The sequence below is a fragment of the Macrotis lagotis genome, chromosome 1 (assembly GCF_037893015.1).
Source record: "Macrotis lagotis isolate mMagLag1 chromosome 1, bilby.v1.9.chrom.fasta, whole genome shotgun sequence".
Taxonomy (NCBI): Eukaryota; Metazoa; Chordata; class Mammalia; order Peramelemorphia; family Peramelidae; genus Macrotis; species Macrotis lagotis.
Window position 1 is genome coordinate 299,077,116 of NC_133658.1, and position 25,563 is coordinate 299,102,678.

Below are 25,563 nucleotides of genomic sequence, written 5' to 3' on the forward strand. Positions count from 1 at the left end.
GTCCTGAAAGGCATTAAGCTCCCATATCAATGAGCACACATCTGTTCCCAGAGCTATTATGTTATGATCAAGTCTCATAGTTTTTAATTTTAGGAAATATACCTGAGAAAGTCATGGATAGAGCACCTTCCCTTATACAAAGATGAAATTAAAACAACTCGTATTTCTAGAATGTTTTTATACATACAAAGTACTTTCTTTCTAACAACCCTATGAAGTAGATAGTACAAATATGCCCATCTATTACTGTTGAAATTCAGACTCAAATTGAAGTGACATGTTCATAGTCAAGTGACTAGCAAGTGTTGGAGTCAAGATTTGAACACAGTACTATTTCCTGTACTGTATAGGTGATCATTTATTTGCTATTAGTTTCTGGACCTCACAGAAACAGGGGACAATGTGATACAGTATAATAATGAAAAAGACCTCAAAGGTTGGCTAGTTCTAGCTACACTTAAAGAGGAATTGCCTCTTTATTATATATCTGACAGGTGTTCATCCAGTTTCTACTCTAAGATCTGCAGTGACAGGGAATCCATTTATCTTGGGGAAAATCCATTCCAATGACCAGAAACGTCCTTTACCAGGAGTATGCTTTTAAATATTTAACTATTTGCTCTTTGGGCTGGGGGGGGGGAGGAGAAGAAAAAGAAACAGGACACACATTTAAGTGTAATTCGTATTATTTACATTTTCTCCATCACTTTTTAAAGCATAGACAACCAATGAAACAATAAATCAAGATCTGATTTGTAGTATTTGTCATCTTTTTCAGTGTAAATATTCATATTAAAAATTTACAAATATTGGATAGTATAAGCTGGCTGCAGCATCATTACCCCATCCCTACAAATCTCTCTCATATTATTGCCTAAATTTCCATCATTAGTTTCATGCCTTTAGGTTAAGCAAGTATTCTTTTAAAATGTAAACATTTCATAAAGGGGTAACCCTTTATTAGAGAATCTTAGAGTTAAAAAAGGAACCCAAATTTCAATGATCAAACATAGTTAACAAAGCAGGAGTCCCCTTTACAGCCTCCCTAACAAGTCACCATCTACCTTGAAAATCTCATTGGTAGAGAACCAACTACTTCAACAGGTAACCCATTCCATCTTTGGTTAGTTCCCATGATTAATTAGAAGTTTTTGGTTTTTATTGCTCTGAAATCTACCTCTCTCTGATTTTCACTCATTTGATGTTCCTATTTCTGTTCTCATTTCTGCACAGGGCCATTAGAACAAGTCTAATGTTTCTTCCATCTGACAATCCTTCAAATACTTGAAGACAGTTATCACTTCTACCATTTGGACCAGCCCTCTCTCATTCATCACCACCTCCACATATGCATCTTTTCTCTCCTAACCTAAACTTTCCTATATGATCTCCATATGTGTACTCTGCCTAATTCTTTAAGAGAAGCCTGGGTGGCCATTTATTGAGAATGACATGTCCTCTGGGGTCCCTTCCAAATCTGAGATTCTTTGAATCTGTGCTCCTCCTGTAGTGTGGTAGAGCCCAAGAGGAGCATCAGTTATGGAAAGGAGAGAAGGCAACTCTGAAAATGGGGAAATAGACCCAGAAAGGGCAGGAAGCATTGATAACAAATCTCCCTCATTTCAGAGTTTCGACTAGGGTTGTCCCTGAAAATATGAATCTGTCAACATCAAGTTCATCAATTGGGCTGTCAGGGATGCCATGCACTTAAAAGACACAGGCTTAGAGACTACTTGTTGTGCTGAGGATTATGCCAATGAAAAGATAATCACCTCACACAAGCAATGCCAGGGGTGGGGCAGAAGTCATATAGCATGACAAATTCCCTCTGCAGAATGCTGAACAGACATGCCCAAGGATTGTGGACATGAACAGAGAAGCCACACCTGCACAAAGCCCTGGGAATTGCTTTTAGAATACCTAGAGATATCATTCTATCCTCTTTTAAATGCTCCTTGAATCTCCTCCCTTTTGAACCAGAAGTTTCCAGATAGCATCTGTAGTGTATGGGTGAAGACTTTGGTGTTCTAGGGCCACTCTCTTGTTTCTCTCACCTCCTTCCCTCCAACACCAGTGCAAATAGGTTATGCCTCCATCGCAATCCTAGAATCAAGGGATGTTAGAGCTGAAAGGAACCTTGGTGATCATATAGTTATAGAACTAGAATTTGAAGGGGTCATAAAGGTCATATAGACTTAGATGAGAAAAATAAGGCCCAGAGATGTTAAATAATTTTTCTCAAGATCATGCAAGGAATAAACAAACAATAAAGTAAGGATGTGAATCTATCCCTCTGATGCTAAACCTAGCATTCCCTTTTATTCCAAATGGAAATAGAGGAAACAGAGATCTAGTATCCTAAACAGAGGTCTGATTCATTTATCCAAGGCTACACAACTGGCAACAAAAATGGGACTTCTATTCCTACAAACCATCTCCTTAATTCTTGCCAATATGATAACCTCTTGATACATTAGACCTTCTGAAGATTCTTTCATGTGAAAAGGGGACAAAGATTTGCAGCCAGGGAATGATGCTCTAACATTGAGATTATCAGGGAAGAGGAATTTCTTGGGTTCTCAATCATTCTATAAAACAGGAATGGAGTCTCAAACGAATAAATCTGACCACTTTCTTAGTTAATCCTGAAACACTGTTTAAGGTTTAACATTTCTGAGGCTATTATTGTTCCTTCCAACTCCAAGGAAGAAACAAAGTTTAAAGGCTGAGATGTTTGGACCATTCATCCATTGAGAGAGACACCTGGGTCCCAGATGGAATTTGCATTCCACCTCCCCACTCACCCCATTATTTATAGAATGATTTGGGGATACTAAAGAGAAATCTGAACACATGCTCTCTTCTTCCTGAAATTTCTTTGTATTTAGTTATCTATATACATGTACAGTGTCTATCCCCATCTTGTCTCCCCGACTCAAGAGAATGTAAATTCCTTGTGGGCAGGGACTGTTATGGTTTTTGTCTTTATATTGTCAGTATCTTGCAGAGAATGCTTTGTATATTATATAGGAGCATAGATTTAGAATTGTGAGGGACCTTAGAAGTCAACTTACCTGGGGTGTATTGGAACCAGTTTCAAGTGGCTTCCAAGAGCCAATTGTGAACTTCTCAGTGTGAGCAATTACATCTTAGAAATCAAGAAACACTCCAAATCAAGGGCTTTGTTTATTTTTTTAATCTCCTAAGCTTTTAGGAAGTGATGGAGAAAATATTAATAACAGATTAAAAGTGTGTCCTGGGCACTATTTTTTTCCCCTGCAGAGACAGTTGTTAAATATTTTATGGGCACACCTCTGCATCTATCCCACCCCCCACCCCCCACCCTCAACTCTCACACTTTACATTCCACTAGGAAAATGCAACATGTACACAGAAAAGTGTAAATTTCTCATCTGGCTGCCTCACTTTGGGAATTCTCTGAGTTCTTCACCATGCCCCTGCATCAGATGTCTTTATTCTTCCCTCCCCAGTTTCTTTGCTTCTTTTTATTTTTCTTTCCCCATGGTAAACAACTTGAGGACAGAAATTTTTTTTTATGTTCATTCTTAGTGCAGTGCCTGGTTGGTGAACACATGATCAATATTTATTGACTACTGACTAAATATAATACAAGGTAATTTGAGGAGAGAAAGAGTACACTGGCAACTGGAACAGGTGGGAGTAGTGATGATCAGTGAAGGCTTCTTGGAGCAGCTGGGACCTGAGCTGAAGCTTGAGAGGAAGATAAAGATGTTAGGTCAAAATTATGTGGCATGATGAGTCAATGGAGAATTGAGACATGGAACTGAGTTGAGTTTGGGGAACAGTTGATGGTCCAATTTGCTTGAGACATGGAGTGAAGCAGGGTAATATTGAATGTGGCTGGAAAGATAGTGTGGGAACCAGTATATGGAAAGCCTTGAATGTTAAGAAAGTTATATTTGATCTTATAGATCATCAAAAACTACTGGAGGTTTATAAACAGTAGTGACATCATCAATTTTTGTCTTAGGAAGATTAATTTGAAAGTTGTGAGTAGTATGTATTGGAGAAAGGCAAAACTGAAGGGAGATTCTTCAATTAGGAATCTATTAGAATAATTTAGAACAGAAATGATTAGAACCTAAATTAGGATGGTGTCTCAGTGAAAGCAAAAAAGGCAGGAAGGCAGCTGTGAAAGTTTATTTTTTTTGGCAGGTATATCAGATGCTGTTCAATTTTTATTTTCTTGTAGGAATGAAACCTAAAAAAAGGAAAATGTAGAACATTTTCTACCAAATGCTGCAATATTTTACTGCACCAAACTTTGTTATATAATCTCTTGTATCTGAGTCATAGAACCTGGTATATCTTTTTCTCCCCAATTGATATTTTATTTTATTTTTCCAATTACATGTTATGAAAGTTTTTCAACATTCATCCACACACATATATATGCATATTTATGAGCTATACAATTTCCTTCTATCCTCCCTTTCCACTCCCCTCAGTATAGAACAGTCTAGTGAACATTGTGCATATACATTTTTGTTTAATATGTTTACAGATTAGTCATTTTCTCTATGAGGAACTAGGACAAAGGGAAAAAGAAAACTATGAGATAGGAAGGGAAAACACAAGAGAAATTTTTAAAAAGTGAATATGGTATTCATTCAGATTCTGTAGAAGGTTTTTTGTTTTGTTTTGTTTTGTTTTGTTTTCTTCTGGATGTGGATAGCATTGTCTATAACAGATCTCCCAGGGTTGTCCTAACTTTCTGAACTTCTGAGAGGAGCAGCATTCATCAAGGTTAATCAACTCACAATATTGTTAATGTGTACAGTGAGCTCTTGGTTCTGCTCCCAGCTGTGGAAGTTTTGACAGGATTTAAGAATTGATTTGGCTGTGTGTCTTATGCAGCAAAGTATATTTTTTTACCCTGCCACTACTATTTCCAACCTTTTTCCTATAGGCTAGTTCCCCCCAGGTTCAAAGAATTCATTCAAATCCAAAGCTCATGAGTCTCTGGGCCTAATGGAAGTTCTAAATGTATTCTCCAAACAAGTCCCAGGCTAAAGGCTGCTTTCCCCTGGTTCAGTCCCACAGCCCCTTATTTTCATTGGGTGAGCAGCTCAATTCTCCTTCTGTTCCCCAGTGCTTCTTCCTTACAGTTAAGCTGCCAGGTTTCCAGGACACATTACCAGGGGTTACTTCCCTTAATTCCCCAAAGGGAGAGTGTTCAGAGCAGGCTTGCCAAGCATAGATACTTGTGCCTTTTGAAACTACTTCTCTGGGAGCCTTGTCAAGATATTAATCCTCGAAACAGATAGAGGACTTGAAGGCAAAAGGCTGGGTTATCTTTATTCTCACACACAGGCTTCCCAGGATTATACTGTCTTTAGTGTGGAGAAACAGAAATAATTAGAAACAAGTAAAGAAGTCAACTTTTCACTGCCCAACCCAAGTTCACTTCAAGATCCCTGGATGAGAAAATTGCAAAGTGATAAAATCTTTGATTTGTTTTGGATAGTGGGAATGTGAAGAGATAAAAGGAGATAGGAGAGTATAAGAGAAAATAACCAAGAGTGAGTCAGTAAGCTTCACTTAAATTCAATGAATTATCAAGATCCTACTACATGCTCTGACAATGGGAAAACAAGAGCCAAAATAAAAAAAAAATTCTTTACCTCAGGGAACTTCTGTTCCATTATAAGAGTGTACATTGTAAATAACAATGCCAGGTGTTATCCATTGCATCATATAATATAAATAAGTACAGTATAAGGAGAAAGAAAATAGCTAAGGGTCAGAGAAGACTATAGCTGAGCTATCACTAGAATCGAGACTTGAAAGAAGGCAAGGTTGTTGAGTGGCAGAAATAAGGCAGTCCAGATGCAGCTCCTCTCAGAGATTCAGAGCTAGGACAACCCTGGGAGACCTGTTATGGACAAAGCCATTTGCATCCAGATAGAAAAAAAAAACACAATCTAAATGAACTATTGTCTTTTTAAAAATTCTCTTAGGTTTTTCCTTCCTATCCCAGGGTTTTCTTTCTTTTCCCTTAGTCCTAATTCTTCATACACAAAATGACTGGATTATAAACATGTTAAAGACAAATGTACATGTACAACATTCGCTAGACTGTTTACCACTAAAACGAGGGGAATGGGAAGGGAAGCTGGAAAAAATTTGTGTGACTTATAAATATACAAATAAATGAATGTTGAAAAATTTTCATATGTATTTGGAAAAATAAAATAAAATATCAATAAAAAATGAGGCAGCCAGAGATGGATTGATTACTCAAATGTTCAGAGGTAGAGAGGTTGTCTGTCCCATGTTCAGTACTTGGCTACTAGTAATTCAGTTTGGAACATATATGAACTGTATGGAGATGGATTGGAGTTGGATGGGAGAGTCCAGAAGTGGGGAGACCAGTTAGGAGGCAATGAAATGGAATAAAAGGTGACAGGAGTCAAAAGTGGAGAGAAAGGAGAGATGTTATAGATGTAGACTCTCTAATTTTGACTATTATAACTATCCAAATTAACTACAAAGGACATATGAAGGAAGACACTATCTGTATCCAAATAAAGAACTGATAAATACAAGTATATAGAAAATAGCTTTACATATATATGTATATTTTATATTTATATATATATTTATTTATACATACACACATACATATTTGTGTCTAATTGTAGCTATCTTGGAGGGAAGGGGAAAAGGGGAAAAAGGAAAGAAAAAAGAAAGTTATACAATAACTTTATTACATATTTAAAAGGAATAGCAAATTGTATATAATAGATTTGTAGTTTCATGTACAATCATCTATTTTTTCTATTCTTCCTTTTTATGGAAATGTTTGTTTTAACTTCTTTAGTTCAGAATAAAAAAAGAAAATTAAAAAAAGAAAATCATTTATTAAGTTGCTGTGTCAAGAACAAGCTTAGTGCTAGGAATACAAATAAAAAAGTAAACAGTCCTTGCATGCAGAGAGTTCACTTTCTAATTAGGAAAGATAGCACATACAGAAGAGTCCAAATTCAAGGCAGATGGAAAAGTTCCATTCTTTAAGACTTGACACCTGAAAAGTTCCAGAGAGGAGGGGGGAGGAAGAGTTGAGGATGATTCAGAGGTGACAAACATGAATAACTTGAAGGACAGTAACTGACCTTAACAAAAATAGGAAAATTTAGAGGAGGGTAAGATTTAAGGGGAACATCTTTTGGACGTGTTGAAGGAGAGGTGACATCATGACATCTATATGAATGCATATAGAAGGTAAGTAGGAAGTTCAGAAAAGAAATTAGGATTGAATGTAGGGAATTGAAGAATTCCAAGAGAACACACAAAAAAGAGGGGAAGAGGGGAAGAGGGAAAGAGGGGAAGAGGGGAAGAGGGGAAGAGGGGAAGAGGGGAAGAGGGGAAGAGGGGAAGAGGGGAAGAGGGGAAGAGGGAAAGAGGGGAAGAGGGGAAGAGGGGAAGAGGGGAAGAGGGGAAGAGGGGAAGAGGGGAAGAGGGGAAGAGGGGAAGAGGGTCCAGGACAAAGCCCTGGAGATCACTCACTCTAAAGAGACATGGAATAGATAATGGTCCAGTAAAAAAGACTGAAGAAGAGCAGTTAGGTAGGAAAATAACCAGGAGAGAAAAATCTCACAGAGGCCAAGTGAGGGGAGGAACTTCTAATAAAAGGGAGTAAGCAATAGTATCAAAAACTGCAAAGAAATTAGGGATGATGGAGATTTTAAAAGGCCAGAAAATTTAGCAACTATGTTGTTGGTACCAAAGGGGCAGCTGGGTGGCACTTAGAATTGAGAACTGAGTCTGGAGTTGAAACCTGAGTTCATATCCAGTTTCAGACATTTACTGACTCTGTAATCCTAGGTAAATTGCTTAATCTTGTTTGCCTCAATTTTTTTCATCTATTAAAAAATGAACTAGAGAAGGAAATGTCAAAGCTCTTTAGTAACTTTGCCAAGAAAACCCCAAAAGGGGTCATGAAGAATTAGATATGACTAAAATATAAAGAGCAATTTCAGTAAAGTTTTGAAGTTGGGAAGTAAGATTTCAAGGGATTGAGGATTTAGTGGGTGATAAGAGGGTAGAGATAATGAGAGTAGATTTTGTTTTTGTTGGAGTCTGGCATTGAAAAAGAGGAAAGAGAGATATAGGATAATTGCTTGAGGGACTGTGAAGTCAAGTGAAAGTTTTTTTTAGGATGAGGTAGACTTGAACATGTTTATAGGAAGTTGAGAAACAGTCAATAGATAAAGAGAGATTGAAGACAAGAGAGAAGTAGTAATCTCTAGGGAAAGTTTCTAGAAGAGGTTTTTGCGCTTGAGTCATTTCCAATCATGCAGAATTCTTCATGGCCCCTTTTAGGGTTTTCTTGGCAAATATTCTAGAGTGATTTGCCATTTCCTTCTCCAGCTAATTGTACAGATGAGAATCTTAGACAAATTGGGTTAAGTAACTTCCTCAAGTAGTCATGTAATTGCCTGAGGCTAAATCTGAACTCAGGAAGATGAGTTGTCCTGCCTCCAGGCCTGGCACTGGGTTATACGGTCATCCCCTGGAAGACATAGAAGGATATAATTATAATAATAACTGATATTTATATAGTGCTGAAAAGTTTACAAAACATTTCATATATGTGATTCTAGAAACTCACAATCACTTTGTGAGGTAGATACTACAGATATTATTCCCATTTTATAAATGAGAAAACTGTGGCTCAACAAAGATTAAGTGATTTATTCAGGCTTACACAGCCAGCAAATTCAATCAGAATTTGAATACATGTGTCCCAAATCTAGGGTTCTCTATCTGTTATGCCATGGAATGAATTACAGGAACTGATGGTGAGCAAATGGAGCAGAATCAAGTGGACACATTAACAGCAACATTGTGAGTTGATCAATCATGATGGATACAACTCCTCTCAGCAGGTCAGAGAGCTAGGACAACCCTAGGAGACTGGCTATGGACAATGCTATTCCCATTCAGAGGAAGAAAATCAAAAACAAAATACCCCCCAAAAAAATTCTTACAGAATTTGAATGAACACTGCATTCACTTTTTAAAAATTTCTCTTATGTATTTCTTTCCTATCTCATGGTTTTCTTTCCTCCCCCTTAATCCTAATTCTTCACACCAAAAAAGACTAATCTGTAAATATGTCAAACACAAATGTGTTTGTACAATATTCATCTATCTGTTATGCCAAGCTGAGAGGACATAGATAGAGGAGTGAGCTTTGATATGGAGTAAAGACAGGACAGAAGTAAAAGAAGGCTAGACAGATTTGTATAGGAGGATTGGGAGTAGTGGGATTAAGGGAGTATATAATAGGTAGTCTACTTTCTCAATCAATGGGGGTTGAGGCACAGAGAGGCAGAGAGACTTGAATATGATGCCACTGCTAATAAATGCCAGAGAAAGGATTCAAACCTAGATCTTATGGACTGCAAGTTTAGCATCCTATCTAGCATCCTATCATCACATTGGATAGTTATGCCACCTCTTTCCAAGTTCAGTCATGGAGATCAGGAAAGCCATCTGTAACATGGCAAGAACTCTGGATCTGAAATAAGAGCCCTTGGGCTAAAATTCCAGGTCTTTCACTAACTACCTTTGTAATCTTGAACAAGTGACAACTTCTGGGCCTCTATTTCTTTATCTATAAAAAGACAGTGGGAGGAGATGACTTCTGACATCTGTTCTACTACTTCTAATAGTTGTAAGATGTTTGTAACTTCACAAAGCACTATGTAATGTTAGCTATTATGAAATGGCACCATGCTTCAGAAAACACAGAACTAAATAATGCAAAATGATTTTTATTTTTATCTTAAGGCAAGAAAAGAAGATACAACAAGTCCTAGGTGTTCAGAAAAGACTTCCTGAAGACTTGGTTTCCAAGAGATTAGATTTGAAGGTCTTTATGTTCTGAACGTGAGACAACATTTTACATATATACATACATATATATATAGTCATAACCCTATCCAGAGTATTACAGTCCTAATATGCCTTCAAGAAGGTCATCAGATCTAGAGTTGTCTGACACTTTAGGAATGCTTTAATCTCTAATCCTTTAATACTCTCTCTCTGAGGAAAATCAAGACTCAAAAGTAATGTGTCTTGCATAAAGTCACATAGGGAGTTGGGACTAAAGAATGATGAATTTAAGAGTCCCCCAATGTGAGTTCAAATACTTGCTATTTCTTGCCTGTATGACCCTGTGCAAGTCAATTAAACTCTGAGTTTAATTGACCTCACCTGTAAAATGAAGGGGTTGGACTAGTTCATAGCCAAAGTCCCTTCCAGACTTTGGAATATAGATTAATCTATTATCTAATAATCTATATAATTTTATATAATCTATAATCTTAATCTATAAACCCTAGAATAGATCCTAGTCCAACCACAACCACAACCAGCACTTCAAGTTCCACCTCTCTTCTGCAAACTGTGATGGAGACAACCCAAAACTGAACCTGAGAGCTCTATTTCTTAATGTAGCTTGAATGAGGTTAGGAGTGAGGCAGGGGAGAGCTCTGCAGACTCCAAGGTGAAGTATTAGGAAGAACAAACCAGCAAAAGATGAAACATAGAATGAATGAATGAAACAGGAATCAGGTAAGGGAAAATAAAGTCATCAAGCTTTATTGAGGGGAAATATCAATAGGGGTCAGTCGGGAAAATAGAAACAGACTAGGTCCATAGGAATGCTAGGTAGAAGAAGGCATCCAAAATGATAAAAAAATCCAGTGGATTTTTATAGGGTTCTTATCTGAATGAAACAGGAATAAACATCAGGGGAAGGTAGTTAGAGAATCTAGACTTGATCTCTGATCTGTCAAGATTGTGACATTGGGACTGATTCATGCTGGGGAGAACCCCTGAGGACTTTCCAGCCAATTGATGTTTAAACTTCCCACCTGCCATTACTGCAAGCCTTACTTTTGTGGATGATTTAGGAGATCTGTGCCTTCATGGAAACTTCATTAAGTAGACTCGGGAAGCTATTGAAGACTTAATAATAAAGTGTCTCCCATCAGCCCTGTTTCCACACTCACCTCATACAGGTATTCACTTTTTTTGTGGACGGTGCAGCCACAGTTTTTGCATTTGCAGGAGCTAGCACAGGTGCAAGTGCCACCTGCAGGAAGAGGGAGGAGCATGATTAGTACACTTAATCTATTTCCTGAGTGCCCACTGGGGAGGAGATCAGGAAAATCTAAACTGACACATAAGGATTGGTTTTAGGGAGTTGCTTCCCGGATGATGGCTGAAAACAATGTCCTCGAAGAGTTTTTAGTTCCAATGCTCTTGGGTTCAAGATCTTGGGTTGTCTCCATTCAAATCTAACATGGTCGAAGTGATGGTGATGCATTGATTGTCTGATAGATGCTACCTCCTGTTTTTCCCTCCAGGGAGAGATGGAAATAGGGAGATACAGAGACAAAGAGACAGTCAGAGAGACAGACTGACACTCTTTATACCCTAATCTTTTCTCTTTGCATATTCTTCCCATGTTTCCTAGTTCTGCCACCTGGAACCAAAAAAGGAAAAAAAAGAGGGAAAAAATGACAATATTTTAAATACTTGTAAACAGTCTCTTCTCAATATTCACAGTTCCTAATATGATATGAACTTTAGATCCTTGATTATCTTGTTTCTTTTCTGGATGCCTCCCCCATCCAATTTAGTCCTTCCTAAAATGTGGTGACCTGAACTGAACTTAATACTTCAGACTTGGTCAGATAAGTACAGAGTACTCTGGGGACAACATTAATCTTGGAATCCAGTCCTCTTTCTATATAGCCTGAATGCATTGGGGTTTTTTTTGTATGTGTGATCTCTGTCTCTGTCCATCTTGTATTTTTATTGCTTTTTCTCTCTATTCCTTACTCCTTTGTCTCTTTATTTTTATCTTTCTCTTTCTCTCACCTTTGCTTTGCTTCTGTGTCTCTATTATCTCTCCTTGTTTCTCTCTGTCTCTCTGCCAATTCATCTCTATTCTTTTTGTCTGGCTAACAACAAATGATAATAGAACTGAACTCAGCTATCCTAGAAAAGTCTAGGATTGTGTCATTAATTTGTGGTAGGAAAAATGAGAAATACAAGTTTCTGGAAATTCAGATTTAGGACATGGGTTGCTTAATGAGGGTTGGCAGATGCTAATGGAAGAAAGGAGGAGAGGAAATTATGGGAGAGAAATTATGATCATTACCAAATGATTATGTCATCTGTGTCTGAAAATGTGTAAGGAAATTAGAAGATAAATTCTTGCCTACTCTTCCCTCTTACTTGCACTTTCCTCAAATTCTCAAAGAGGATGAATTGTTGGCAACAGGTAATTCACTATTCTAAGATTTATCTTTGATGTCCAACTAAATAGAAATGATGTTTAGAATGGGGACCTTAAAACTCAGCCAAAATCCATTAACTTCTTTTGTCACCAGAGAGATGTTTCTGTTCCATTGTATTTTCACTGGAAGTGTCCTATTATATTCATTTTGAAAATTACTATCACTGATGTCTTTTATTTTTTCATCATCTAAACTTCCTAATGTATCCTCCCCCTTCCCAGAGAGCCATGTCAGAGAAAAAAGAATAAAAATGAGAAGAAAAGTAGTTCATCAAAAATAAACAGTACATCAACCAAGTCTCTTTTACATGCAGTATTCCACATTCAAAGCTACAATAAGGTGCTTTCTCATACTTTTTCCTCTAAGGTCAAACTTAAATTTATAATTTCTAGAATTCATTTTTCATTCTTCTAATTCACATTGTTGTAATAATCATGTATATTATTTTCCTCCAGTGTGTTGTTTTCCCCCATTAGACTGTAAGTTCTTTGCAACATGTGGGTAATGATCAACCTTAATGGACTTGCTCATTCCATCAGTGCAACAATCAGGCACAATTTGGGGGTATCAGCAATGGACAATACCAGCTGTATCCAGAGAAAGAACTGTGGAGTTTGAACAAAGACCAAAGATTATTACCTTTATTTTTTTTAAAAGACCATTATCTTATTATGTAATTAATCTCTTATACTTTATTTTTTTCCTAAAGGATATGATTTCTCTCTCACCACATTCAACTTAGATCAAGTATATCATGGAAACAATGTGAAGATTAACAGACTGAAAAAATATAAAAATAATTAAAAAAAAAAGATGAACAGACTGCCTTCTATGGAGGGTGGGGGGAGGGAAGCAAGATTAGGGGAAAAATTATAAAATTCAAAATAAATAAAAAAATTTTTTAAATGTTTAATGGTTTGACAAAAATCTAATGGTATATGTGCTGTCTCTCTTATTTTCCCCATGTAATTTCATGTTACAAATCACAATTCATCTATACCACTTTATCTTGCATAACCCTTGTCCAACTTTCACAAATTCCCCAAAGAGGAGCTCCCAGACATGCCATATAGCTTCCAGATCTTTTAATGTCCTATGACTATCAATGCAGGCCTCAGGTTGCCCATCTGTTCAATGATCCTTTCTTCCTTCCAGTGACTCCGCTTTGCCACCTCAAAGTCTCCTCTGAATTCTCCTTCTCTTTTACCTTCCATATCCAATCAATTGCAAAGTCTTGTCAATCCTAACTCTAATATCCACCCCTTATTTCTCCTTAAACAACTACTATTGTCAGACATTCATTACCTTTCACCTGGACTATTATATCAGCTTCTTCACTGTTCTCCCAGACTCCAGTTTTTTCTCTCTCTAATCCATCCATCCATTCAGATACCAAAGTGATTCTCCTGAAGTCTATGTCTGACTTGGTTACCCCACTGTTCAAAAAGCCACAGTGGCTTTCTCTTGTCTCTCAGATAAAATATTGTCCCTTAAAGGACTTCCTAATCTGTCTTTTAAGTCTACCTTTCCAAGCTTATTAAAAGAAATTCTCCTTCACTGATTTCCTTCCCAAAAAGGGGAGAAGAGAAGGAGAAAGGGAGAGTATTTGGAACTCACAATTTAAAAAAAGAATATTAAAAATTTTTGCTGACATTCATGTAATTGAGAAAAAAAGAAATAAAAAAAATTCCCTTTCATGCATTTTACAGTTCAAATGGACTTCCTGTTTCTTACATGATATTTTATCTCTTTTCTCTGTCTTTGTATAGACTGTTCCCCCTGACTCGAATGAACTCCTTCCTTTCCTCCCCCTCTCAGAATTCAAATTCAAGTGCTATTTCACTTCTTCCCCAAAGAATCCAGTTGTTAGTGTTTCCCAATGAAATTACATTGTCTTTATTTTTTATAGATTTTTCATTTATGTATATATTTGCATAAATGTTTTTATTGCCCCTAAGAGAATGTAAACTTCTAAAAAGCAGGGATGGTTTTGTTTTGCTCTTTTTATACTCAGTGCCTAGCACAAGGTCTGACACACAGAAAGGCCTTAATATATGATTATTGATTCATTGATTGATTGTTATGTGGCCCACATTTCTTCTTCCAAGCATACATTTCCTGAATGATATCGTTGAAGTTGCATATTAGACACAAATCATCATTTTTATATGTTTCAGTCTATTTATATCCACTATTGCCCTTTTTTGGGAGAACACCTGATTCTTCAGTGATGTGTTTTTTTGTTTTTGTATTTATGATTTATAGCCAGATGTCATCACCAGGACAATATTAGTGTCAGAAAGATGAAGTTTTGTTTCAGAGAGCAGCTTGAGATCCTTGAGAGAAGTATTATACAATTTCCCAAATGCAATGCAGTGGCTATTTTATTTCTTTTTCGTTTTGGGCTCATTTGTGGTGTCTATACAAGATGTGTACTAATGGACCAACAGTAAATATTCATCATCTACTTGCTATTTCTTGAGTGTATTAAACCAAAATCTTTTGAGTAATTGTGAATATTTTTCACTAGAGTTCATAGTATTCCAGGACATGATGCAATTAAGGGAATGTTATCTGAGATTAGGAGCTTTACCATCTAAATGAAATCTCTCTTCCACATGGGTTCCATACTAAGTAGCCATCATGATACTAGGGTATACTTAGCAATCATAATGTTGTCCATTTTTATGCCTGAAAAATTATTGGAGTCAAAAGTTGGCATTTTTTCTTCAGATAGCAATTTGGGATTATTAAAAATACTGTAAAATTGTCTAAATGCAATTCTGTACATTCTCTTCTAATTCATATCTTGATCATATTAATATGATCCCTGATTATAATAAAAAGAAATGAATAAGCTTCATATATATATACATATATAGATAGATATAGGTGTATCCATATGCTGTTTTTCTTAAATCACAGACATTTCAATCACCTCCACCTGATTGATTCCTTCCCTCATGACAAAGAAAAACAATTAAGCAAAAGCTGAATCCACAGCTAGTAATGTATACAACATTCTGTACTACTAATTCCTAACTTCTCTTCCAGGATGGTAGATACATTTATACATTTATACATTTCCCAGAAGTATGTATGTATATATATATATATATATATATATATATGTATGTGTATATATATATATATATATATATATATATTTGGGATTTTATAAGTCATTTGGTTCAACTCCCTCATTTTAGAAATAAGGAAAGTGGAAAGTGAGGTCCAGGGAAGTTAAATGACTTACAGATATTAAGTGTCAAATGTGGGTTTTGAACCCATGTCCTTTGACTCCTGAATCTGTGATCTTTCCACCATTCTGTCCTATCTTTAATATCTCCATTACTTTGTCTTTTAACTTTTTATTGATATCTTTTATAATCACATTACCTACATTTCCCAATATCCCTCCTCTCTCCAGAGAACATTCTTTATTATAAAGAATCAAAAGAGGAGGAAAATAATTCAGCAAAACTAATGGATACATCAATCAAGTCTATTACATGCAATGTTCATAACACCATCAAGTTGTTATCTCATACCTATTCTTTGGGGTCAAACAAATTTATTATTTTCCAGAATTTATATCCAATTACAATTCAATGCTGTTATTTGTTATATTGTGTTTATACTGTTTTCTTGGTTCTGCTTGCTTTGCTTCTCATTAGTTCCCATAAGTCTTTCTGTGCCTCTCTGGATTCATCATATTCATCATTTCTTGCATAGTATTCTATTACATACATCTATAAAACTTGTCCAACTAATTCTTCAATTGATGAGCACACCATCTGTTCAGTTCTTCCTCCATGACATATCCCTTCTCTCCCCTCACACAACTGTAGCTCTGGTTCCAGACCTCATCAATTCTATCTGGGTTATGGTAAGAGCTTTCTGATCTATCTCCCTGTTTCTAACCTTTCCCTTCACTAGTGTATCTTCCACATGGATGCTGAATAGTTCTAAGACATGGGTCTAACTATGTCATTCCCCGACTCAAAAATTATCAGTGGGTCCCTATTGTCTCTAGAATAAAATGCAAATTTGTCAACCTGGTTTAATACCCTCCACAATATGGCTCTTGCCTACCTTTCTAGACATATATCACATTATTCTTCTTTGGGTACTCGCTACTCTAGCCAAAAATGGCCTGCTAGCTTAAATGTTCTCTGACCTAGACATACCTTCTTTATACTCTATGGTTTTGCTCAGATTATCCCCCTTTCACTGGATTTACATAGTGTTCAATTGTCCCTCTTGTCTCTGTTTTGTGGTTGTTGTTCTGATGTTTCAGTCATATTCGACTCTTCATGAACCCATTTAGGGTTTTCTTGGCAAAGATATTACAGCAGTTTATCTTTTCCTTTTCCGGTACATTTTACAGATGAGGAAACTGAGTTAAACATGGTTAGGTGACTTGCCCAGGGTCATACAGTGAAGTGTCTGTGGTTATCACATGTGCCACCTAACTTGTCTCTATACAAAATGTATATCCCTGATCCCCTGCCCAACATCCAGTAAAATGTAAGCTCCTTGTAAATCAAAGACTGCTATTTTTTCATTCTCTAAATGTATATAACTTGCATACATTTACCTTGCAAGCTTTGCATAATCAATATTTAATAAATATTTGTTGAATGTATAAGGAAAAAGAAAGAATAATGAGTGCAAAGGTCCAGCTTGTTCCTCCCTGTTGGTTACCTCTGCCCAAGGCTAGCCTTCTTCACACAACTCTGTAGGTTTGGGTTAAGGGCTCTGAGCTCTGCCTTGTGAGTGGATTTCTATAGCCCAAGGTGAGTGTAGCTATCTGGGAAAGGCCCATATGTTGCCTCCCTCACAGGAGGGCCTGTGTGCCAAGCAAGGTGTTGGTGCCCTGCCAGTTATGTTTTTTACTCTTGGCTGACAAGCCTAGCTCCTTCTTTTCTATCTGGGAAAATGATTTCAGATGCTCCATTCCCTGAGGTCTTAGCTATCTTTGGCAGGGAGGTCATTTCCCTTATTAGGTATCCTCTGCAAAAACCTAGGGGAGATCTTTGCTTTTCAGATGAGGAGAGGGCTCCCAGAGAGTCCTCAGGGATGAGGATTTCCTCCTGTTCAGCAACACCCTCACTTACTCAGAAACTGCTGGTATGTCTAATGGATATGTTTGAGAAGAGTGTCTGAGAGTCTAGCTAGATGAAAGAGTTGGAGTTATGGGATTAGAAGGCAAGGGGGGAGGGTTCAGTGGGTAGAGCTCTGACCCTGGAGCCTCAGACACTTAATAATTACCTAGCCATGTGACCTTGGGCAAGTCACTGCCTTTCAAAAACCAAAAAAAAAAAAAACCCAATCCAAAAAGCAGCAAGGGGAAGGAAAATGGAGGAAGTGCTTGAAGGTCCAGGGATAGGCATCAGTGTATTTATGTCCTCACAGAAGGATCTATTCTCAGTTAATTTGAGGTTGTAGGTTTCCCTTGTTGTAGGTTTAATTTCATCCTCATGTGCTTCTCAACTCTAATCAGAAGCATTTGGGGAGAAGGTTATCAAAACTTTGCTCTCAGTCAACAGTGTTGCCTGTGGTCATAGGCTAGTCCTTATCTTTTAGAACTGCTTCTCACAGAATCACAGGATCTGAAGGGTAGAGGTCATGTCATCCGTCTTCTACCACAGTAGGATTCCCTTCTGGATTCCTCTTTCCTGGAGGGTACAAATGTACATTTATTCTTTTATTGAACATTTACTATAAGGAGACTTGCACTATTGTGCAGGTATTGTGGGATGTACAGAGAAAAAACAGTCTCTGCTCTCAAAGTATATATAGTCTAGGAGTGGATATGTACCCAAGAAGAACTCTAATGCTCTAGGTTCTAGTCTAACAATTCCTGGTCACCTATGAGACATCTGCTGTACAGTTTTCCCTACCCTAATTTTCTGAAAGTTCTTTTTTTTGTGCTTCTGTACTTATTAATTCTCCTTTTATTAGATTCATCTTCTATATATGTTCTATCCCTTCTGGTAAATCATAATCTCAGAGTCAGGGAATGTCATGTTTTTAAAGTTTTTTCAATTACATACAGACAATTTTTAACATTCATTTTTAGAAAATGTTGAGTTTCAAATTTTCCATCTTCCTCTCTCCCCTCTCTCTTTCCTAAAATGGTAACCTGATATGTTCAATCATGTAAAACATATTTCCAAATTTATATTAGAAGAAGAAATAGACAAAAAGTAAAAAAAACCTTGAAAAGAAATAAAGAGAGTGAAATTAATGTGCTTTGATCTGCATTTGGACTACATCAGTTCTTTCCCTGGATGTGGATAGTATTTTTCATCAAATCTTTTTTAGGAATAACATCTTTTTAACTGTGTCTCATAAGGACAGAGTCTATGTCATGTTTTACTCTATGTTCTCAATATTCATCAAGACTAATCAAGACTGCCTGGCACATAACAATTGTTTATTAAATGTTTATTGAAATAAGTAGAATTTACAAAAAGACATGGACAAGAATTATAGGCAGTATGTTAGGGTTATAATCTGGAGTGGTGAAGGCAGTATGAACACTGAGATGACAGATCCAACTAAGCAGCTCTAAAGCACCAAGCATAATTTTGAGCACATATGAGCTCAGCATGGAGAATTGAGTCCTAGAGACCTACAGACATTGAAAGTGATGCAGCTCCGGTCTCAAATACTTAATTATTACCTAGCTGTGTGGCCTTGGGCAAGCCACTTAACCCCATTTGCCTTGCCAAAAAAAAAAAACCCTAAAAAAAAAAAAGAAAGTGAGGCAGCTCCACAAAATGCACCTCAAAGCATACTATGTCTTCTTTCAATTCATACCCTTGTTCATGCACTCATCACCCCTTTCCTACACTATGGCAATAGTCTTGGGATCAATCTCCCTGCAACCAGTCTCTCCCCTCTTCAATCCATCCTCCAAACAACACTAAGTTGATTTTCCTAAGACCTAGGACCCTATTATTCCTTTGCTCAAGAAACTTCTCTAGGTCCCTATTGTTTTGTGGTTATAAATGACAATTTTTTTCTATTTGGCAATTAAAGTCTCTCCAATCATTCTTTCCAGGATAATTGTGCATAACTCACCTTCACATATTCTCCACTAATTATGTTTCCTCTCCTTCTTTAATGCATCTGCATAGGCCACCTCCTATGTCTAAAATTATTTCCATCTTTATCCCTGAGTGTTGGAATTCTAGTTTCCTTCAAGCATCAGCTCTTTCCTGAGTCTCCCAGTTCTTAGCCCTTCCCCAAAATTGCTCTGTATTTATTTTGTCTGTAGTTTGTATTTACTTATGTGCAATTGATTATGTTTTTTCCCTTTAAGTTTTATATCCCTTATGCCTAAGATTAGTGCCAGATCTATAGTGTTTAATAAATATTATTTGATTTGACTTGTTGAAAACTGAGAGAATCTTTATTCCCCAGAGAGCTGTTAATCCAGAGAAAAAAGTCACTCTCATTTCCTGTAGACTATCTCCAGTAAAATGACCTGGGAAGGAAAATCATTCTCAACTGAGAAATGATTGATAAGCAAAGCTGGAAACCACTGACATCTTCTCAAATGCAGATCGAAAGACATCTTCCCACATTAAAGGAAGCTTTGAAGAGTAAGGAATGAAGATATCTCTCTCCAAAATGGGAGAGAATGCAATTTTCTTTTTACCTTTCTCTGACACCAATTGTCTTTGTCTCTTCTACTCTTTCTCTCTGTTTTGCTCAGCCATTGTCTCTTTATAGAGATCTCTCCAGGATCTTTCACTCTCTGCTTTTCTGTATATGTGTTTCTCATTCCTCATCTGAGTTTTTCTGTAGCACTCTTTCTGTGTCCCTGTTTTTCTAATTGCTTCATTCCCTTTCTTTGTCTCTCTTATGTTTCCTATCTCTGTGTTTCTGTCCATCTCTATCATTTCTTCTGTCACCCTTCATCCCCTTGATTGGGTTAGTTAGCACAACTTCCTAAGATTGCATAATAAATGAGCAGGAGTGAACTGCAAAGGGATATCAAAATGCTGTCAACCACATGCCAAAATGAGGACAACGTTACATACTGACAATTCAGATAAGATTGTTTAATGAAGGCTGAAGTAATTCCATGAAATAAAGTAAGGGAGAGAAGGGGAGGCTAGTCTTACCTGACCAAGTTGTTGACTACCCTTGTTGGAACATTTCTTCTCTAATCCAAACTTCAAGACTTCTCTGCCCACTGAATAGAATGCTCAAAAAAAAAAAAAAAAAAAAGAGAATCTGCAGTGATGCTTAGGATATGATCTCATTCACTCCCACAAAAACCCTGTCAGATAGGGCAAGAGAAGAGGCAAAGCAGAGACCACCATTAGATAGATGAAGAAACTAAAGTTTAGGGAAGGTTAGACTTGTTCTTTTGTTAATTTGAACCAGTTCTTCCTAATATTGGCAATAACTAAAAGACATTTCTTTAAGAATCATTTGTCTATGTTAGCAAGACACTCTATCACTACCATGAACTTCAGATCTTTGAGTTGTTGAGATTATTGTCTTCAACAATTCACTCTCACAAGTCCCTCTTTGAGAGCAGGTATATGAATTTTTTTATTAAGCATACAGAATGATAATACTGTAGTCAATTTTTGCTTCACAGGTAAGCATTTAAATGCATACTGCATATATACATAAAATAATTTTTACTTGTAATATATGAAATGTACTTATGTGTATTTGTTTGCATATATTTCAAACTGCAAAATGGGGTCATGGACAAAACCACTGTAACCAAGATCAAAAGAAATGTAGTAAACTGAGAAACAATTTTTACAACTAGTATTTCTGACAAATGACTCGTTTCTAAAATACACAAAGAACTGAATCAAATTTTTGTAAAAAAACAAGCCATCCCCCAGTTGACAAATGGTCAAAAGATATGCAAAGGCAATTTACAGATGAGGAAGTCAAAGTGATCCATAGTCATATGAAAAATTGTTCTAAATCACTACTTATTAGAGAAATGCAAATTAAAGCATCTCTGAGGTACCACTTCACACCTCTCAGACTGATCAATAAGATCAGAAAGGATAGTGATCAGTGTTGGAAGGGATGTGGGAAATCAGGGACACTAATATATTGTTGGTGAAGCTGCGAACTCATCTAGCCTTTCTGGAGAGCAATTTAGAATTACGTCCAAAGGGCAACAAAAATGTGCATGCCCTTTGGTCCAGCAATACCACAACTGGGTCTAAACCCTGAAGAGATTATGAAAAAGGGTAAAAACATCACTTGTACAAAATATTCATAGCAAACCTGTTTGTGGTGGCAAAGAATTGGAAATTGAGTGAATATCCATCAATTGAGGAATGACTTAATAAACTGTGGTATATGTATGTGATAGAACACTATTGTTCTATTAGAAATCAGGAGGGATGGGAATTCAGGGAAGCCTGGAAGGATTTGCATGAATTGATACTAAGTGAGATGAGCAGAGCCAGAAGAACATTGTACACCATAACAGCAACATGGGGGTAATGATCAACCTTAATGGACTTGCTCATTCCATCAGTGCAACAATCAGACACAATTTGGGGGTATCAGCAATGGAGAATACCATCTGTACCCAGAGAAAGAATTGTTATTACCTTTAATTTTTAAAAAAATCATTATCTTATTATGTAATTTTGCTATCTCTTATACTTTATTTTTTTTCTTAAGGATATGATTTCTATCTCATCACATTCAACTTAGATCAATATATACCATGGAAACTGCCTTCTGTGGGGGGGAGTGGAGGGAGAGAAGCAAAATTAGGGGGAAAATGTAAAATTCAAAATAAATATATATATATATATATATCTATATAAAGATGCAAAAAGCAAAAAAAATAAGGTCATAGAACTGGAAGAACCATCTAGTTCAAAATTCTTATTTTACAGAAGAGGCTATTGAAGGCTAGGAGGTTAAGAGGTTGCCCCAAGGTCTCAGAATCAGAGTCAGGATTTCAATCCACACCCTCTAAATACACAGATATCATTGTTACTCCTTCCTTTCCCCTGGTAAGAATGGATACAGAAATTGTCTTCCTTCTAAAAATTCTTTTTCTTTTGTTTTTTTTGCTCTTACATACATTTATTCCTTCTCTGTACAGATAAGATAGTGAAACAAAAGACAATTGTAGAACATTTATTTTTTTCAAGGATCAGCCTAATTTAGTGTTGAAAAATAGAGACTGACAGCTGTGAGGCTACATTGTAGTCCATCAAGTTTCATTATAGGAATAGACTAAATTTTTGTTGTTTTTCTGATTATTCTTTTAAAATTCACATTCGAGTGACATATAATTCTGCCTATTTTATCATAATTTAATAGGTGTCTATATTAGGATTTTAAAATCAATAATTTAGGGGCAGCTAGGTGGTGCAGTGGATAAAGCACCAGCCCTGGAGTCAGGAGTACCTGGGTTCAAATCCAGTCTCAGACACTTAATAATTACCTAGCCGTGTGGCCTTGGGTAAGCCACTTAACCCCATTTACCTTGCAAAAAAAACCCCTAAAAATCATTAATTTAACTAGATAATGTATAAGAGACCATATGTTTTATGTTTGTATTATTATAACTACCATAAAATATAACTGAATAGTGTGATTATGTAGTGTGAATGATGGACTTGGAGTCAGGAAGACCTGGGATCACATTCTACTTCAGACATTTGTCACTTGTGGAAATCACAAGTCTCGAGCAGTTCCCAAAGTATCTATGAGATGTGGGCAACTGGGTTGCACAGTGGAGAGAGGAATAAACCTGGAGTTAGGAAGACTCATCAGACACTTACTAGTTATGTGACTATGGGCAAGTTATTTGATCCTGTTTCCCTCAGTTTTCTCATCTGTCAAATAACCTGGGGAAGAAAATGACAGACCACTCTAGTACCTCTGCCAAGAAAGTCTCAAATGAGATCATGAAAAGTTGGACATAATTGAAAATGACTAAACAAGGGGCGGCTAGGTGGTGCAGTGGATAGAACACCGGCCTTGGAGTCAGGAGTACCTGAGTTCAAATCCGGCCTCAGACACTTAATAATTACCTAGCCGTGTGGACTTGGGCAAGCCACTTAACCCCATTGCCTTGCAAAAACTAAAAAAAAAAAAAATGACTAAACAGTAGCAACAAAATCTATATGACAGCTGAACTATGAGTTAGAAAGAATTGAATTTAAATTCTCCTTTAGAGGTTTATCAGTTGTGAGACCCACTTAACCTCTCTCAATCTTATTTTCTCCATAAGTAAAATGGGAACAAGAATAGCATCTTCCTCATAAGATTAAATGAAGTATGGGGGGTGCAGTGGATAGAGCACCGGCCCTGGAGTCAGGAGGACCTGAGTTCAAATTCGACTTCAGACACTTAATAATTACTTGTGTGGCCTTGGCCAAGCCACTTAACCCCGTTGCCTTGCAAAGACTTAAAAAAAAAGAGAGAAGATTAAATGAGGTATCAAATTTCAAGTATTTTGTAAAATTTAAAACTATATAAATGCTAACCATAATAATAATAATTATTATTGGGTTTTTTTTTTTTTTAGGTTTTTGCAAAGCAAATGGGGTTGAAGTGGCTTGCCCAGGGCCACACGGCTAGGTAATTATTAAGTGTCTGAGACCGGATTTGAAGCCAGGTACTCCTGACTCCAGGGCCGGTGCTCTATCCACTGCACCACCTAACTGCTCCTCACTGTGCCACCTAGCCGCCCCCCCACTGCGCCACCTAGCTGCCCCTATTATTGCTACTGTTATAAGATGTAAGCCCTCTGGCCCTCTGATCCAAAAACATTGGAGTGTTATATGGGATGGGAATTCCCCTCTTTTTCTTTCTCTACCTTGGACAGTAGTTCAAAAGATATTTTAATTCTTCCTCTCTTCCTCAAAGCATCACATTTCATCTCTACTGTCATTATTCAAATGCCAGGTTTGTGGTCAACCAAGACAGAGGTCCCATTTTAAAAGGAAGGAAAATAATGGGATCTTTAGAAAAGTCCTTCCACTATCTCTCTGTAGTTGCTTCTCCTCCTCTCAGGCTGCCTAATATCCCCTTTACCTCTAAGATGCTCTTATACTTATTCATAACAAAGGCTTAGTGCCTCAGTGTAATTCCCTTTAATAGGAAAGTTTGTAGTTACAAAGTCTCTGAGAGAGTGAGAACACTGCTTAACCCAATCAAAGGAATGTGTTACTCATAGTATATATAAACATTGAAGACAGGCAAATAAGATGAATATTTGAGTCTGGGGGCCTTCTAGATTAGAATGGTCTTGGAATGTCAAGGCAAATCTGAGACCCTCTTGTGCTGTATGATTGAATTGTATAGTAGAAAGAACTTTTGGAGTCATTCAATCTAAATATGAATACCAATTCTATGTCTTGTCATTTATTTTGTGACAAATTGTTCTAAATCATTATTGATTAGGGAAATGCAAATTAAAACAACTCTGAGATATCACCTCACACCTATCAGATTAGCCAATATGATAAAAAAAAAGGTAAATGATCAGTGTTAGAGAGGATGTGGGAAAACTGGGATACTAATGCCTTGGAGGAGTTGTGAACCTATCCAACCTTTCTGGAACAACTTGGAATTATGCCCAAAGGGCAATAAAATTGTGTATACTCTTTGATCCAGCAATACCACCACTGTGTCTGTATACCAAACAGATCATGAAAAAGAATAAAAAACAAAATTATCATAGCAGCTCTTTTCATGGTGCAAAGAATTAGAAATTGAGGGCATGTCCATCAATTGGGGAATGGTTGAACAAATTGTGGTATATGTGAACCTATAAGATATCATGAGGCATGGGACTTCAGAAAATCCTGGGAAGATTTACATGAACTGATATGGAGTAAAATGAGCAGGACCAGAGGAATGTTAAACACACAAACAACAGAATTGGGTTATGAGCAACTATGATGGACTTGTTTGCTTTGGTAGTACAATAATCAAAGGTAATTCTAAAAGACTTGTGATGGAAATTCCATATTCAGAGAGAGAACTGTGGTACTAAATGCTGAACAAAGTTTTCTACATTCAATTTTTAAAAATTGTTTTATGTATTATATTTTCTTTTTCTTTCTAATTTTTTCCTTCCATTTGGATTTGATTCTTCTTCCACAGCATGATTAATAGGGATCTGTGTTCAGCATAAATACACATGTAGAACCTATATTAGATTGTTTTC

General features: G+C 36.7%; 1 long non-coding RNA gene across 1 annotated transcript; it reads right to left on the reverse strand.

The window, feature by feature from the left end:
- Window positions 1–6,906: 6,906 nt before the first annotated feature.
- On the reverse strand, window positions 6,907–20,614 carry LOC141516893 (uncharacterized). The gene is made up of 3 exons (XR_012476786.1): window positions 20,504–20,614; window positions 11,067–11,149; window positions 6,907–8,557 (listed from the first exon to the last, which is right to left on the reverse strand). It is a non-coding gene; the product is annotated as an uncharacterized LOC141516893 (long non-coding RNA).
- Window positions 20,615–25,563: the final 4,949 nt, after the last annotated feature.